This window comes from Phacochoerus africanus, chromosome 5 (assembly GCF_016906955.1).
Source record: "Phacochoerus africanus isolate WHEZ1 chromosome 5, ROS_Pafr_v1, whole genome shotgun sequence".
NCBI lineage: Eukaryota > Metazoa > Chordata > Mammalia > Artiodactyla > Suidae > Phacochoerus > Phacochoerus africanus.
This window is the reverse complement of record NC_062548.1, coordinates 82,811,976-82,827,657: the sequence shown is the minus strand read 5'-3', so window position 1 is coordinate 82,827,657 and position 15,682 is coordinate 82,811,976. Positions and strand designations below refer to the sequence as shown.

The following is a 15,682-nucleotide window of genomic DNA, read 5'->3' as shown; positions in this document are numbered from 1 at the left end:
CCAGGCTAGGAGTCAAATCTGAGCCACTGCTGTGACCTTCACCACAGCTCATGGCAATGCCGGATACCTGACCAACTGAGCAAGGCCAAGGATCAAACCCACATCCTCATGGATACTAGTCAGATTCGCTTTCACTGTGCCACAGCAGAAACTCCTACATTAACTTTTAAACTATGTGATGATGGGAGTTCCCATTGCTTCGCAGCAGAATTGAATCCAACTACTGTCCATGAGGATGCGAGTCCCATCCCCGGCCTCCCTTAGTGCATTGAGGTTCTGGCATTGCTGTGAACTGCAGTGTAAGTCAAAGATGTGGCTCAGATCCCAAATTGCTGAAGCTGAGGTGTAGGCCTGCATCTGTAGCTCTGATTTGACCCCTAGCCTGGGAACCTCCATAAGCCACGGGTGTGGTCCTAAAAAGAAAAAAAGAAATGTGGTGTGTCTTAATATAGAGGATATTCTAAGTATCTTTAGGGTAAAATAGCCCTTTTTAATAGGATGTTAATGGTTCTGTTTCATTACAGTCTGAACCAGTCCCAGTGCTTGTGACTAGAGCAGTTGATCAGATTGCATAGCCACCACCGTACTTACTGGAAATGGGTCTGTCTTTGATAAAGACCAGGTGGGGCAGGTATCTATAGATCTTAAGTCAAAGTAAGAATGTTTTCAGGAAAACTCTGTATTTAGTTGCAAAGACATTTTTAAATGGGAAAGGAATGGGTAAATCCAGTAAATGTACAGAATTCATATATCTGTCCAATAAACATTTACTGCAAGGGGTATTCTACATTCTACCATCTGAATCATTTGGTTGCATAGCTATGAAAGAGAGTGCATTACACTGTCCAGCCTGTTCTGCTGGCTCCCTCTCCTCACCCACTATTTCCAAATCAACTTCTGCTGCTGCTTTTTCCAATTTTTATTCCTTTGCGGCCATTCTTATGTGTTCCATGCCAAGAATGGATGGCACAGAGAGGAAAGATTTCTCAAAGCAAATGCGAAAAGTCTTCAAAGGCCAGGTTGCAGCGTCGGACAAATGTGCCAAGATGTCAGTTAAGGTGATCAATACAGCATTTTATAGGGTTTTTCATTACCAGCACTTGAAACTTTTTTTTTTTTTTGCTTTTTAGGGTCACACCAGTGGCATATGGAAGTTCCCAGGCAAGGGGTCAAAGCAGAGCTACAGCTGCTGGTCTATGCCACAGCCATAGCAATGTGGGACCCGAGCCACAGCTTCAACCTACACCACAGCTCACAGCAGTGCCAGATCCCCAACCCACTGAGTGAGACCAGGGACAAAACCCTCATCCTCAAGGGTACTACTTGGATTCACTTCTGCTGTGCCACAATGGGAATTCCCATGAAACTTATACTTTCAACATTTAATGAAAATGAAATTACTTACCTTTTTTTCCCCAGTGCTGTGCAATGTTCATTAATTACAGAGTTTTGCTTGGTTAGCCCTGCCTTTCTGGATTTCTTTTTTTCAAATAATGTAGAAATCTATATTTGGAGGGGCTCAAAAATATTTTATTACTATGACATGGAAATTTACTATTAGTTTATAAACCTATGGTGAAGGCATAGACCCTTCTGGAGCCTTTTTTGCTGTGTGAGACTTTGTTCAGACACTTGGATTTGTGTGTGTGATTGTGAAGGGAGATGGCTGTAAACTGTGTGTGTTCTCAGTGACAGGAGGTGGTTGGTTTCTGAATGCTCAGATTTTCTCAATCCAGAGGAATTTTGATATGCTCGTCTTTTGAAGAGGCGAGTCTGTGTGACTTTCTATTCTCTCTTTGTGTTCAGCCTATTTACTTTGGTTTCTAAATTTGTCTAACTATTACAATAAAGCCTCCTTTTACCAATTAAGTATCAGTTACCTAGAACTTACTTGTCACAGCAAAAAGCCTTGCTAGTTAGATATTTTACTGATTTTTTTGTTTTGTTTTGTTTTAGGGCTACACCCTTGGCATATGGAAGTTCCCATGTGGAGTCGAATCGGAGCTATAGCTGCCAGCCTGTGCCACAGCCACAGCAACACCATATCTGAGCTGAATCTGTGACTTACACCACAGCTCAGGGCAATGCTGGATCCTTAACCCACTGAGCAAGGCCAGGGATCGAACCCGTATCCTCATGGATAATAGTCAGATTCATTTCCTCTGAGCCACAATGGGAACTCCTTATTTTGATACACTTCTTCCGCCCAATCCTGAATTCAGAGAAAGATGAAAGAAAATGGTATAAGATTTTTTAAAAAGTGGCCATTTATAACGTTCTATCTATTATAATACTTCATAGACACCTGAATTTTTGCTTTCTATGGACATTATTTCAAATAGTTAATTTTTCTTTTCTTTAATAATTAACAGAAAATAATAGAAATAAGTCAAGTAAATATCCCCAGGTCTCTCAGTAAAAAATTACAAGGTTGCTTGGAGGTGTAGTGCTGCTTGCATAGTAATTGCCTCTCAGCCCAAAGTATCTTTTGGGGGAAAATATCCACTGACACTAGAGTATTAGGGTATCAGAGTATCACATCTGCAGCTTGCTCTCAAATGAGCCAAAAAAAGACTAAGGGCAGAGTGTATGTGTGTGTGTGCAAAAGTGAAAGAGATGGGACAAATTGGAGAATCTGAGTAAAGGGAATGTGGGAATTAGTCTCTATTGTATGCTTACAATTTTTCTGTAAGTTTGATTTCATTTCATGATAAGTTGTTTAATCATTTTATTAAAGATTTTTAGGGAGCTCTCTTTGTGGCACAGCGGAAACAAATACAACTAGTATCCATAATGGTTTGGGTTCAATCCCTGGCCTCCCTCAGTGCATCGGGGATCTGGCGTTGCCATAAGCTGTGGTGTAGGTCGCAGACTTTGTTCAGATCCTGAATTGCTGTGGCTGTGGAGTAGGCCAGCAACTGTAGCTTTGACTTTACCCATAGCCTGGGAACTTCTATATGCCACACCTGCAGCCCCAAAAAGAAAAAAAAAAAATAGCCTGAACTGCTTTTTCCTAAAGATTGATGCAACAGATGTGAAATGGTGTGACCTGGTATTTTGACAATTATCCCGGTTAATTCTTAGCATTAGGCAAGACTGACAAACACTTTTCTTTCATTGTCCTCAAGCAAACTTTACAAGTAGAATTTCTTTCTTGCCCTACTTTTTTCTTTTTTCTTTCTTTTTTTTTTTGTCTTTTTGTCTTTTCTAGGGCTGCACCCATGGCGCATTGAGGTTCCCAGGCTAGGGGCCTAATAGGAGTTGTAGTGCCGGTTTACGCCAGAGCCACAGCCACAGCAACACAGGATCCAAGCCACGTCTGCCACCTACACCACAGCCCACAGCAACGCCGGATCCTCAACCCACTGAGCAAGGCCAGGGATCAAACCCGCAACCTCACGGCTCCCAATCGGGTTCGTCAACCACTGAGCCACGACGGGAACTCCTTTTGCACTACTTTTGTGATTGAATCAAACACTGAGAGCCTTTGATTACTAGTTTTTTTGTGGCAAGTAGAGAATGCTGTCTGTACATAATGACTTCTGTACATAATGATGTTTTTACAAATGTTTTCCATAGTCACACCAAATACAAATGGGAGGGGGATAAGTTATTAGAAGGGAGGATAGAAACCTACTGGAAACCAGAACTGCAATGATTGTCCATACTTAGCTCACACAAACTTGATACAGAAGCTCCCTGTTACACTTCAGTCTCATTCTAGGTTGGTTTAGTTCATCAGTGTGGGGTCTAGCGCTCTGTGTGCCTCCTATACATTCCGGGTTATCATGGTGGGAAACCCAGCCGATACCAGCTGCCTGACTGCCTCCAAGGAGGCAGTCTATCCATCCCCAAGGAGGACTTCAGCTGCTTGACTTGTTTGGATCACAACCGAGGTAAAGCACAGCTAAGAAGGTGCCTTCAAACCTTATGAATGTTCAACTTTAAACACTTTTTGGGAGGTCCCATCATGGCTCAGCGGAAATGAATCTGACAAGTAACCATGAGGACTTAGGTTCGATCCCTGGCCTCACTCAGTGGGTTAAGGATCCAGCGTTGCTGTGAGCTGTGGTGTTGGTCACAGACATTGCTTGGATCTGGTGTTGCTGTGGCATAGGCTCGTGGCTATAGCGCCACTTTCACCCCTAACCTGGGAACTTCCATTTGCCACAAGTGCGGCCCTAAAAAATAAAACAAACACATTTTCTTACTTTTAAAATAGCTGAGTCTTAGTTTATGCTTTTTTTTCTTGTTGTTTTGTTTTAATAGGAAGCAATCCCAATTTATTAGGACACCTTTAATCTCTAAGGCAGCTGAACAAAATACTTAATTTTCTCAGCTATATTTCATTTCCTAACTTTAATTACACATGGTTGCTAATAATGTCTTCTCAGTACAGTGGTTAAAAATTAGTCATCAGTACAGATAATTCACATGATGGTACATAAATTATTTTTGTCAGATATAAAGGAGATTATAAAAAGACTTTAGCTTTGTGTCTCATATAGTTCTGCTTCCTTTCTCCCTACAGCTAAGCAATCAAATTATATTTTTTATTTTATATTTAATTTCATTTTATATCCATCTAATATTCTGCATGTTTCTATAAAATTTCCTACTTTTCACTACTTGGTAGCTAAGTTTTAATTGTTATTTAGTCTCCTTATCATTTTGAGCCTTAGGTAAAAATGCCACAGGATCAATGCTTTTTTAACAATAGCTTTTTATAAAAAACTAGTGGCCATGCCACTCATCTGTGCTAGTTTCCTAGGCTTTCTTAGATCTTGACAATCCCTGTGCCCTTAGAAGTCATGACAAATTTCTAGTTCTTGTACATAACCTCTTTCCCTTCCTCTATTTGCTTTCCAGGCCATCCCTCCTCATCCATAGCTCATCTGCTGGATAGGCCTGTGCATTTGGTTCTTTTTCCCCTGGAGAAGACAACTTCATTTCAAAGAAACTATTTTTACTGAGGGTGGTGTAGGTCTAAGTTAAAAAACTGTTCCCGGACTCAGTGGGTCCATCACTGGGGTGCATAGCAATGAAAATGCCAAGTATTTCAATCACAGCATAAGTGTTTATTTCTTGTGATGAGAAGACTGAAAAGAAAAGAAAAAAAAAAAAAAAGAGAGAGAGAATAAAGAGAGCTCCCTGGTGGCCGAGTGTTTAAGGATTTGGCACCGTCACTGCTGTGGCTCAGGTTAGATCCCAGGCCCAGGAACTTCTGCAGGCCATGAGTACAGCCAAAACAAACAAACAAACAAACAAACAACAACAGCAAAACAGGTAAGGAGACAGGGAGATGGCTCTCAAAACATTGTCTCCCCAAATAGCAAGATCAGGATATTTTAAGCTAAGGGTACATGCATCTGCATGAAAGGGCAACTGAGATCTTCCACGTAAAGATGAAATTCTGGATGTACTTGCCCAGGTCAACAACATGCTCAAACATCCATGCATTGCATATTCAAAAATGGAAGAAATTCCAGCCCTGGGGTGGAGATTTTAGCTTTATAATGAGGCAAATGTCACTCTAGATTGACAAAATCCTGGCACCTATTTGAGTGAGGTCTCAAGCCCCAGCAAAGGTCCACATCATCATTCCTTTGGCTCCAGTTCATCTGGCGATTGAGTGCTTGAGGGATTTTGGAACCTGCAGAGCAACTCGAGAACATGCTTCAAGTTGACCTTTACATTGAAACAGAGCAGAACAGGGAGTCTTTATAATCGATTTGTTATCTTTGCTATGGTTACTTCTCTTGCCTAATAAAAGTCTTTTATTTCTGGATTCTTTGTTCTTTTTAAAAATCCTTAATTACTGAGACCCATTCTTCGTTTCCACAGGAAGACCTGGGAGGCCCTGTTAATCTTTCTCCCAGTCTTCTTAGAACAAAAAAGGGTTCTGAAATTCACACTCTGTTTCTTAATTTAAGATTGTCCAATATGTATTACAATTTCTCTTACTGCCCAGTATTCTACTTCTGCAAGATATAACATGCTCTGGTTTAACCCTATACCTTCCTTATTACAGTCTGGCCAACAAAACCACTACTTTCAACTAGGAATGGATAATCTTTCAGCTCCGGAGGACCCAGTGAAGGAAAAAAGGATCTACATTTAAGTTTCCATACTAAGCTGAATGCTTTACATCTCATTTGTCATTTACTTCTCAGAGTAACCATGAGATATCTGCTATTATCTCTTTTTCAGATAAAAGACCAAAACCCAGAAAGGTCAGGGAACCTGCTCAAAGTCACACAGCTAGTAAATGATGGAGGCACCTAGATCTGCCTGACCCCAGACCCTTGTGTGTGTTCTTACATAACGGGATCGAGTGACCTAAATCCACTCACGAACTCTGTGACCCTGAGAATGTGTATTCATGATATAAAATTGGTTGTTAGCTGTATGTACCTAATACAGTAGATATGTGAATTAAATGTGGTAAGGTCTATGTTAAGCCCTTATCCTAGTGCCTGTCACATAGTAAAACTCAGTAAAGCTCCTGGCTACTAGTTGAGTTCTTGACCCACTGAGCCACAATGGGAACCCCCTAGGCAGTTTTTGAAGGAGCAATTTCTTCCTCCTTTACAGGCTATTAATCTAGTGAGAAAAGTAACAAACCCAAAACTAATTCTTCTTACATGAATAGACACTAGTTTATATAATTTGTCTTGGAATTCAGAGGACCTAGCTATCAAGTGACTGTAGCCTTCAGAATTCCCTTGTGCATCCTATATATTTGCAAATCAGAGCTCATCTGTGTCTGATGACAAGCTAATCTGACAATGAAACCATTTAGGTGGTGGCAGGGAGAAGAAAATTCCTGGAGCTGGAGAATGAATCAAAAATGTTTAACAGGAGTTCCCTTGCAGTGCAACATGTTAAGGACATGGAGTTGACACTGCAATAGCTCAGGATACTGCTGTGGCACAGATTCTACACCAGATCTGAGAACTTCCCCATGCTGCAGGGGTGGATAAAAAAAAAAAAGGAGTCAAATCTTTCAAACCCTGCCACTGCTTGATCAACTAAGTCTATGTAATAGTCTAAATCTTTTGTTGTTATTTCAATGATCTTCAAGGCATCATCAAGGGGAATAAATTCTATCTGAAGAAAGAACTTTCTTTGCTCATCCATAATAAGCAGCTCCTCATTCACCTCATGGTACATCTCAAGTTTTATCATGAGGTTGCAGCACTTCTATCCCATCTTTGAGCTCCACTTGTAATTCTAGTTCTCTTGCTATTTCTAAGATATCTGCCATTACTTCCTCCAATGAAATCTTAAACCCCTCAAAGTCATCCATGAGGGATGGAACTAACCTATTCCAAACTCCTACTAATGTTGGTATTTTACCCTCTTCCCATATTAATCACAAATGTTCCTGTCTTTTTTTTTTTTCAGGGCTGCATCTGTGGCATATGGAAGTTCCCAAGCTAGGGGTCAAATCGGAGCTACAGCTTCCGGCCACAGCCACAGCCACAGCCACAGCCACAGCAACTCAGGATCCGAGCTGCATCTGTGAGTTACCTACAGCACACAGCAATGGCGGATTCTGACCCATTGACCCAAGCCATGGATCAAGCCCCCATCCTCATGGATAGTAGTCAGATTCATTTCCGAGCCACAATGGGAACTCTCACGAATGCTTTTTTTATTTTGCTTTGTTTTTTGTCTTTTTAGGGCTGCACCCATGGCACATCGAGGTTCCAAGGCTAGGGGTCTGAACAGAGCTATAGCTGCCAGCCTACGCCAAAGCCACAGCAATGCCAGATCCCAGCCACGCCTGCGACATACACCACAGCCCACAGCAACGCTGGATCCTGAACCCACTGAGTGAGGCCAGGGATTGAACCTTCAACCTCATGGTTCCTAGTTGGATTCATTTCTGCTGCACCACAATGGGAACTCCTCCACAAATGTTCTTAATGGCATTTCAAATGTCATTTCAACCTTTCCAGAAGGTTTTCGATTGACTTTGCTCAGATCCATCAGAGGAATATCTGTGGCAGGTGTAGCCTTATGAAATGCATTTCTTATATCACAAGACTTGAAAGTCAAAATGACTCCTCGATCCATGGGCTACAGAATGGATGTTATATTAGCAGATACATTATCCATTAGTCATATTATCTACAAGCTCTTGGGTGACCATGTACATTGTCAATGAGCAGTAATATTTTGAAACAAATTGTTTCTGAGCTATAGATCTCAACAATGGGCTTAAAATATTCAGTAAACCATGTTGTCAACAGATGTGCTGTCATCCAGGCTTGATTGTCCCATTTATAGAGCACAGGCAGAGTAGATTTAGCAGAATTCTTAAGGACTCTAAGATTTTCAGAATGGTAAGTGAGCACTGGCCTCAGCTCAAAGTCATCAGCTAATGTGCATTAGCCCCTAATGAGAGAGTCAGCCTGTCCTTTGAAGCCTGATATTGACTTCTCTCTAGCTATAAAATTCCTAGGTGATGTCTTCTCCCAACAGAATGCTTTTTGTCTACATTGAAATTCTGTTGTTGTGTGTAGCCACCTTCATTCGGTAGTTTAGCTAGAACTTCAGGATAACTTGCAGCTTCTGTGTCAGCACTTGATGCTTCACCTTTCACTTTTATGTTGTAGAGATAGTTTCATTCCTTAAACCTCATAAACCAACCTCTGCTAGCTTTCTTCTGTAGCTTCCTTACCTCTCTTAGCCTTCATAGAATTGAAGAGAATTAAAAGTCTTCCTCTGGATTAGACTTTGGCTTAAGGGAATGTTGTGCCTGGTTTGATCTTCTATTCCGACCTCTAAAACTTTCTCCCTATCAGCAATAAGGCTGTTTTGTTTTCTTCTCATGTGTGTTCACTGGTGTAGCACTTTTAATTTCCTTCAAGAACTTTTCCTTTGCAGTCACAATTTAGCTAACTGTTTGGCCTAGCTTTCAGCTTATCTTGCTTTGGACATGCCTTCCTCACTAAACTTAATTATTTCCAGCTTTTGATTTAAAGTGAGGAATGTGCAACTCTTCCTTTGACTTGAAGACTTGGAGGCCACTGTAGGGTTTATTAATTGGCCTAAATTCAGTATTTCTGCATGTCAGAGAATAGGGAGGCTCAAAGGAGAGGGAGAAAGAGAGGGGAACGACTGGTCAGTGTAGCAGTCAGAAAACATGCATTTGTTAAGTTTACCCTCATATGCAGGCACAGTTCCTGGCACCTCAGAACAGTTACAATAGTAACATCAAGAGTCACTGATCACATGTCACTATAACAAATATAATAATAATGAAAAAGTGTGAAATATTTTGAGAATTACCAAAATGTAACACAGAGACATGAAATAAGCAAATGCTGCTGGGAAAAAATTGGTGCTCTACAATTGCTGGACACAGGGTTGCCACAAACCTTCAACTTGCAAAAATGCAATATCTGTAAAATTCAATAAAGCAAAGCTCGGTAAGAGGAGTTGTGCCTATAAACATACAACCAACCATGTTTTATTTCCTGCACGTTACCTTATCAGTGAATAACAAAATAAGTAATATGATTTAAATCTTTCGAAACATAATTTTCTGGGCCTTTCTGTGTCTACTGTACCACGTAACATAACTGATATTCATGTGACTACAGGACAAGCAGGATCCTAAAGTGCTTTCTGAACCTACAACTAGAGATTGTTACTACTGTTGTAATTCTAGTATTATATGCATGTTATATTTAAACACTTATTTTTCAGTTTTCTCATCTATAAAGTGATGACAGCCTTACTTTGGTATCTGAGTCCCTTCCAACTCCAAAATTTAATATTTAGGGTTATTTGAAAATTAGTTAATTTATATATGGTATCAAATAAAAGCTTTACTTAAAAACAGATAAAGTATCTAAATATCTGATTGCTCAGAAATGTTGAGGAGATACCTCTACTCTAAAACATTCTGCTTAAATATTATACTTTATAATATTTCAGGCTCAGGGTTTATTTACACTATTAAGCCACTTTGGGAAATTAACAAGCAAAAGAACGTGTGTGGGTTTTTGTTTTTGTTTTACAAATCAGTGTAACTTAGGGTCTCTTGAAGTTTCAGCAGCTTTTTACCTTAAGGGGATTTGTCAAGTCACATTTGAAATAAAGAAACATTTGTCTAAGGAATATATTTGTTTTCTGTTGAACTAGATTGCTCTTAAACTTGGTGTGACTTCTGATGATGTCAAGAATGTCATCATCTGGGGAAACCATTCCTCAACACAGTATCCAGATGTCAACCATGCCAAGGTGAAACTGCAGGCAAAGGAAGTTGGTGTTTATGAAGCTGTGAAGGATGACAGCTGGCTCAAGGGAGAGATCATCATGGTGAGAAAAATCCGGGAGCGCTCTTCACAACTGAGCATCAAGAACTCTTGAGAGGAGGAGTTCCCTTCGTGGCTCAGTGGTTAATGAACCCAACTACGATCCATGAGGATGTGGGTTTGATCCCTGGCCTCTCTCAGTGGGGTAAGGATCTGGTGTTGCTGCGAGCTGTGGTCTAAGTCTCAGACACAGCTCAGATCTCACATTGCTGTGGCTGTGGCATAGGCTGGCAGTGGTAGCTCTGATGTGACCCCTAGCCTGGGCGCCTCCATGTGCCGTAGGTGCGACCCTAAAAAAAAAGAACTCTTGAGAGGAGTTCCCATCATGGCTCAGCAGAAATGAATCTGACTGGTATACATGAGGACTCATGTTCGATTCCTGGTCTCTCTCAGTGGGTTAAGGAATCGGCATTGCCATGTGCTGTGGTGTAGGTCGCAAGCCAGCGGCTACAGCTCTGATTAAACCCCTAGCCTGGGAATATCCATATACCACTAACGCAGCCCTAAAAAGACAAAAAATATACAAAAGAACTCTTGAAAGACACACCACCTTAGTGACCTGGGTGTCTCTCTAAGGGAGGAAACTCAAGGATAGCAGCCTTTGATGGTGCATATTTCTTTTGGGGATCATATTAATCCAGTTATAATCCAGTCTGATCTGTTGTGTGGCCATGAAGATTGATTGTTAGGGAGTTCCCGTCATGACTCAGTGGGTTAGAAAACCAACTAGTATTCATGAGAATGCAGGTTAGATCTTTGGCCTCACTCAGTGGGTTAAGGATTTAGCATTGCTGTGAGCTATGGTATAGGTTGCAGAAGAGGCTCAGATCCCAAGTTGTGGTGGCTCTGACATAGGCCAACAGCTCCAGCTCCAATTTGACCCCTAGCCTGGGAACTTCCATTTGCCACAGGTGTAGCCCTAAAAAAAATAAAATAAAAAGGAAAAAAAAAAAAGGGAGTTCCCATCGTGGCACAGCAGAAAAAAATCTGACTAGGAACCATGAGGTTGTGGGTTTGATCCCTGGCCTCACTCAGTGGTTTGGGGTTCTGGCATTGCTGCGAGCTGTGTTGTAGGTCGCAGTCGAGGCTCGGATCTGGCGTTGCTGTGGCTGTGGTGTAGACTGGCAGCTGTAGCTCCGATTCGACCCCTAGCCTGGGAACCTCCATGTGCTGCGGGTGCAGCCCTAAAAAAAAGGACAAAAAGACAAATAAAATAAAATAAAATAAATAAAAATAAAAAGGGTTTGATTGTTAAAGTGGGAAAAAAACTAGATCGCCTCTAGTCATCCAGCTATCTTACAGAGATCCATTTCTTTGTATGAAGTGTGGATTTGTATTTCCCTTTGCAAGAAGACTGGAGCTTACAAGTGAAATAAATTTAATAAGGCCACATGAGGTAGTTGTGTGATTTCAGAGGGGACACATTAAGCTATGATTGTGGCCTTTCTCCCCAGGAGTAACAATGCTCCCTCTGCCTGCCAAACCCAGACTGTGCAGCAGTGCGATGCTGTTGTCATCAAGGCTCGAAAACTGTCCAGTGCAATGTCAGCAAAAAGCCATCTCTGACCACGTCAGAGACATCTGGTTTGGAACCCCAGAGGTGAGGACGCAGTGATTTGCACAGGCAACTCTTTATTTTATTTTGGTTTTCTGATGCTATAAGATTTAAAAAACAAACAAACAAACAAACAAACAAAAAAACCAGCCTTGCAGTTAGGCTGGTTAGGTTCTACCCCAGCTCAGCTGCTGAATAGCTGAGTAAACTTGGGAAAGTTGCTTAAGCTTTCTGAGCTATTTTGTCATCTTTTACATGGCATTCACCTCACAGGGCTATGAGGGTAATGAGATGTTTGTGGAAAGCACCTAGTACACACGGTTGAGGTGACCTTTTTTCTTCTTAAAGCATATATTAGGCCATGTTTCTCTGGCCTGCTCGGAAGAGTATAATTAGATAATAACCATGGAAGTTGCCCTGTTGTACAAGTGCCTGGTGATCGCTCCTTATTAAAATAATGAAGTTATGCACATATTAAGAAACTGTCACCTGCTATAACCACTATGGAAAACAGTATGGAGGTAACTCAGAAAACTAAATATGGAACTACCATATGACCCAGCAATCCCACTCTTGGGCACATATCCAGACAAAACTTTCCTTGAAATAAACACATATATCCGTATATTCATTGCAGCCCTATTCATAATAGCCAAGACAGGGAAACAACCTAAATGTCCATCAGAAGATGAATAGATTAAGAAGATGTGTTATGTATACACAATGGAATACTACTCAACCATAAAAAAGAACAAAACAATGCCATTTGCAGAAACATGGATGGAACTAGAGACTCTCATACTAAGTGAAATAAGTCAGAAAGAGAAAGACAAATATTATATGATATCACTTATTTCTGGAATCTAATATATGGCACAAATGAACCTTTCCAAAGAAAAGAAACTCATGAACTTGGAGAACAGACTTGTGGTTGCCAAGAGGGAGGGAGAGGGAGTGGAATGGCCTGGGAAAACTATTGCCTTTGGAATGGATAAGCTGTATAGCACTGCTGTATAGCACAGGGAACTATATCTAGTCATTTATGATGGAGCATGGTGGAGAATAATGTGAGAAAAAGAATGTATATATGTATGTGTGACTGTGTCAACATGCTCTATGGTAGAAATTGACAGAGCTCTGTAAACCAGCTATAGTGGGGAAAAAAAGGACAAAAAAAAGAGAACCTGTCACTTGGTTTACTTTTGTTAGTTCATGTGTCAGTTGGTTATGTAAACTAATCCCTTAATACCATGAGAATGTAAAACATTGCTTCTAATTTGTTATTTTTAGGGCGAGTTTGTGTCCATGGGCATTATCTCTGATGGCAACTCCTATGGTGTTCCTGATGATCTGCTCTACTCATTCCCTGTTACAACCAAGGTGAGGCATTTGGGATTATTTTCCTCCATCCCCTAAGGGGAAAGTAATTGTGTGTTTTTATTAATAATGGTATGATGTAGTCTAAAACATTGTTCCTTTATTAAATTAGGCATTTCAGCTTTAAAATCATGCAAGCTCAGCTTCAGGTAATTAACATATCAAAATTAATCTGGAAAGCAAGTTTCAGCTCTTCCCATAAGACACATTTTATTATTATGCCTCTAATATTGGGTACCTACAAACGTTCTCTTTGAAATGAAGCAATGGTTCTCAGTATTGTGGCTCTATATCATATCCATACTAAAGTCATGCTTTTTATGTTTGCTAATTAAATATTTTTCCTAGATTCAATGAGTTTCAAATTCAGGTGTTGAGTTTTTAATCAGAATTAGTTTGTTTATTAAGATCTGGCTTTGGGAGTTCCCATTGTGGCTCACTGGTAAAGAACCTGACCAGTATCCATGAGGATATAGGTTCAGTTCCTGGCCTCACTCAGTTGGTTAAGGATCCAGCATTGCCTTGAGCTATCGTGTAGGTCATAGGTGCAGCTCGGATCTGGTGTTGCTGTGGCTGTGGCATAGACTGGCAGCTGCAGCTCCAATTCTACCCCTAGCCTGGGAACTTCCACATGCAAAGGATGAGGCCCTAAAAAATAAAATAAAATCCAGATTTGATTTACTTCTTTAGAATCAGATTTTAAAGCATACTCCTCTAGATTAGGTTCAACTCCTCTAAGTTGTTGCTTGGTGGAACATCAATTCTAGTTTAATGATAAATCTCTTATTTGCAATTATTTTCAAACAGGATAAGACCTGGAAGTTTCTGGAAATTCTCCTGTTAATGATTTCTCTCTTGATAAGATGGATCTCACTGCAAAGGAACTGGCAGAAGAAAAAGAAACTGCATTTGAATGTATTTCCTCTGCCTGTCTAGACAGTCATTTCGATGTTACGAAATGCCCCAAAGCTGAAGAATTTAAATGTCATTTTTGACGCTAGTACCAAATAATAATAATGCCATCCTTAAATTACTTGTGAAAAACAACACATTTTAAAATTTGACAGTTCATCATCATGCTGTTAGTGGCACAGTCCAAAATAAATATTTATTCAAATAAACACGAGTGAGACTCAGGAGTTCCCATCGTGGCACAGTGGAAATGAATCTGACTAGGAACAAAGAGGTTTTGGTTTGGATCCCTGGCCCGGGTCAGTGGGTTAAGCATCTGGCATTGCCCCGAGCTGCTGTGCTGTAGGTTGCAGACTCGGCTTGGATACTGCATTGCTGTGGTGTAGGCCAGTGGCTATAGCTCTGATTAAACCCCTAGCCTGGGAACCTCCATATGCCATGAGTGCAGCTCTAAGAAGACCAAAAAAAAAAAGATGACTCAGACTCTAATTTCTAGATTCTATTTTGTTTCTATTCAGAAAACAAACTTGTATGTTTCCCAGCTTCCCTAAGGGGTTATGATTACAGAAAAAAAAAAAAAAAAAAGGAGAAAGGCAGTAAAGAAAGAAAACATTATACAAGGTAAAGCGCAATTCTCTCATATTAAATAGAACAGGAAAAATCCACCTTGTAATAATAAATCTACTCTAGAATATATTTTTAAACATTACCTATGTTAGGCAATTAAACACGAATTTTTCAAACTAAATTTATGCTATGTGAATAATTTGATTTTAAATTAACTGTTAAATAAGCTGCAGGTAATACTCTGATAATGATTTCATGCCATTAGATGAACTTAGTCATTTTCAAGACAGGAGAAGAAAGTAATAAGTCTTCCCTTGAGGTATTCCTCTACAGCAGACAAGGAATCACTTTCTTTTTTTTTTTTTTGCTTTTTTTTTGCTTTTTAGGGCTACACCCATGGCATATGGAGGTTCCCAGGCCAGGGTTGAATCAGAGCTACAGCTGCTGGCCTACACCACAGTCACAGCAATGTTGGATCCTCAACCCACTGATCGAGGCCAGGGATCAAACCCGGGCCCTCATGGATCCTAGTCAGGTTCATTAACTGCTGAGCCATGAAGGGAACTTCAGGAATCACTTTTCATAACTGGTAAATACCACAGAAATTTATACTAGTGGGAATATTCTCAATCTAAGCTTATTACTAGAAACATACTGATGTTCAAACTAGTCTTTTTTTCCCAAAATCTGTGATGACAAGAGGCATATTTTCATCCTTGTAGTTAACTCTACATAAAAGATACTTCATAAATCTATCGGGGCCTGATACAGTGTTCTTTGTGGGTCCCCAAATAGATGGCTGGATTTGTTATTCAAAATTACCTGTATCTGATATCTCATGTGTAGAAAAGCAAAAAGTGAGTAAAAAGTGCTTTTAGAAATGCTATCAATTAGTATATGACATTTTCATACAATATTTTTAAAATTTTATATAAAGGAA

The 15,682-nt window shown here is 40.2% G+C and overlaps 1 pseudogene; it reads left to right on the top strand.

Moving 5' to 3' along the window:
* The first annotated feature begins 821 nt into the window (after nt 1–821).
* Nucleotides 822–14,258, top strand: LOC125128466 (malate dehydrogenase, cytoplasmic-like; annotated as a pseudogene).
* Nucleotides 14,259–15,682: the final 1,424 nt, after the last annotated feature.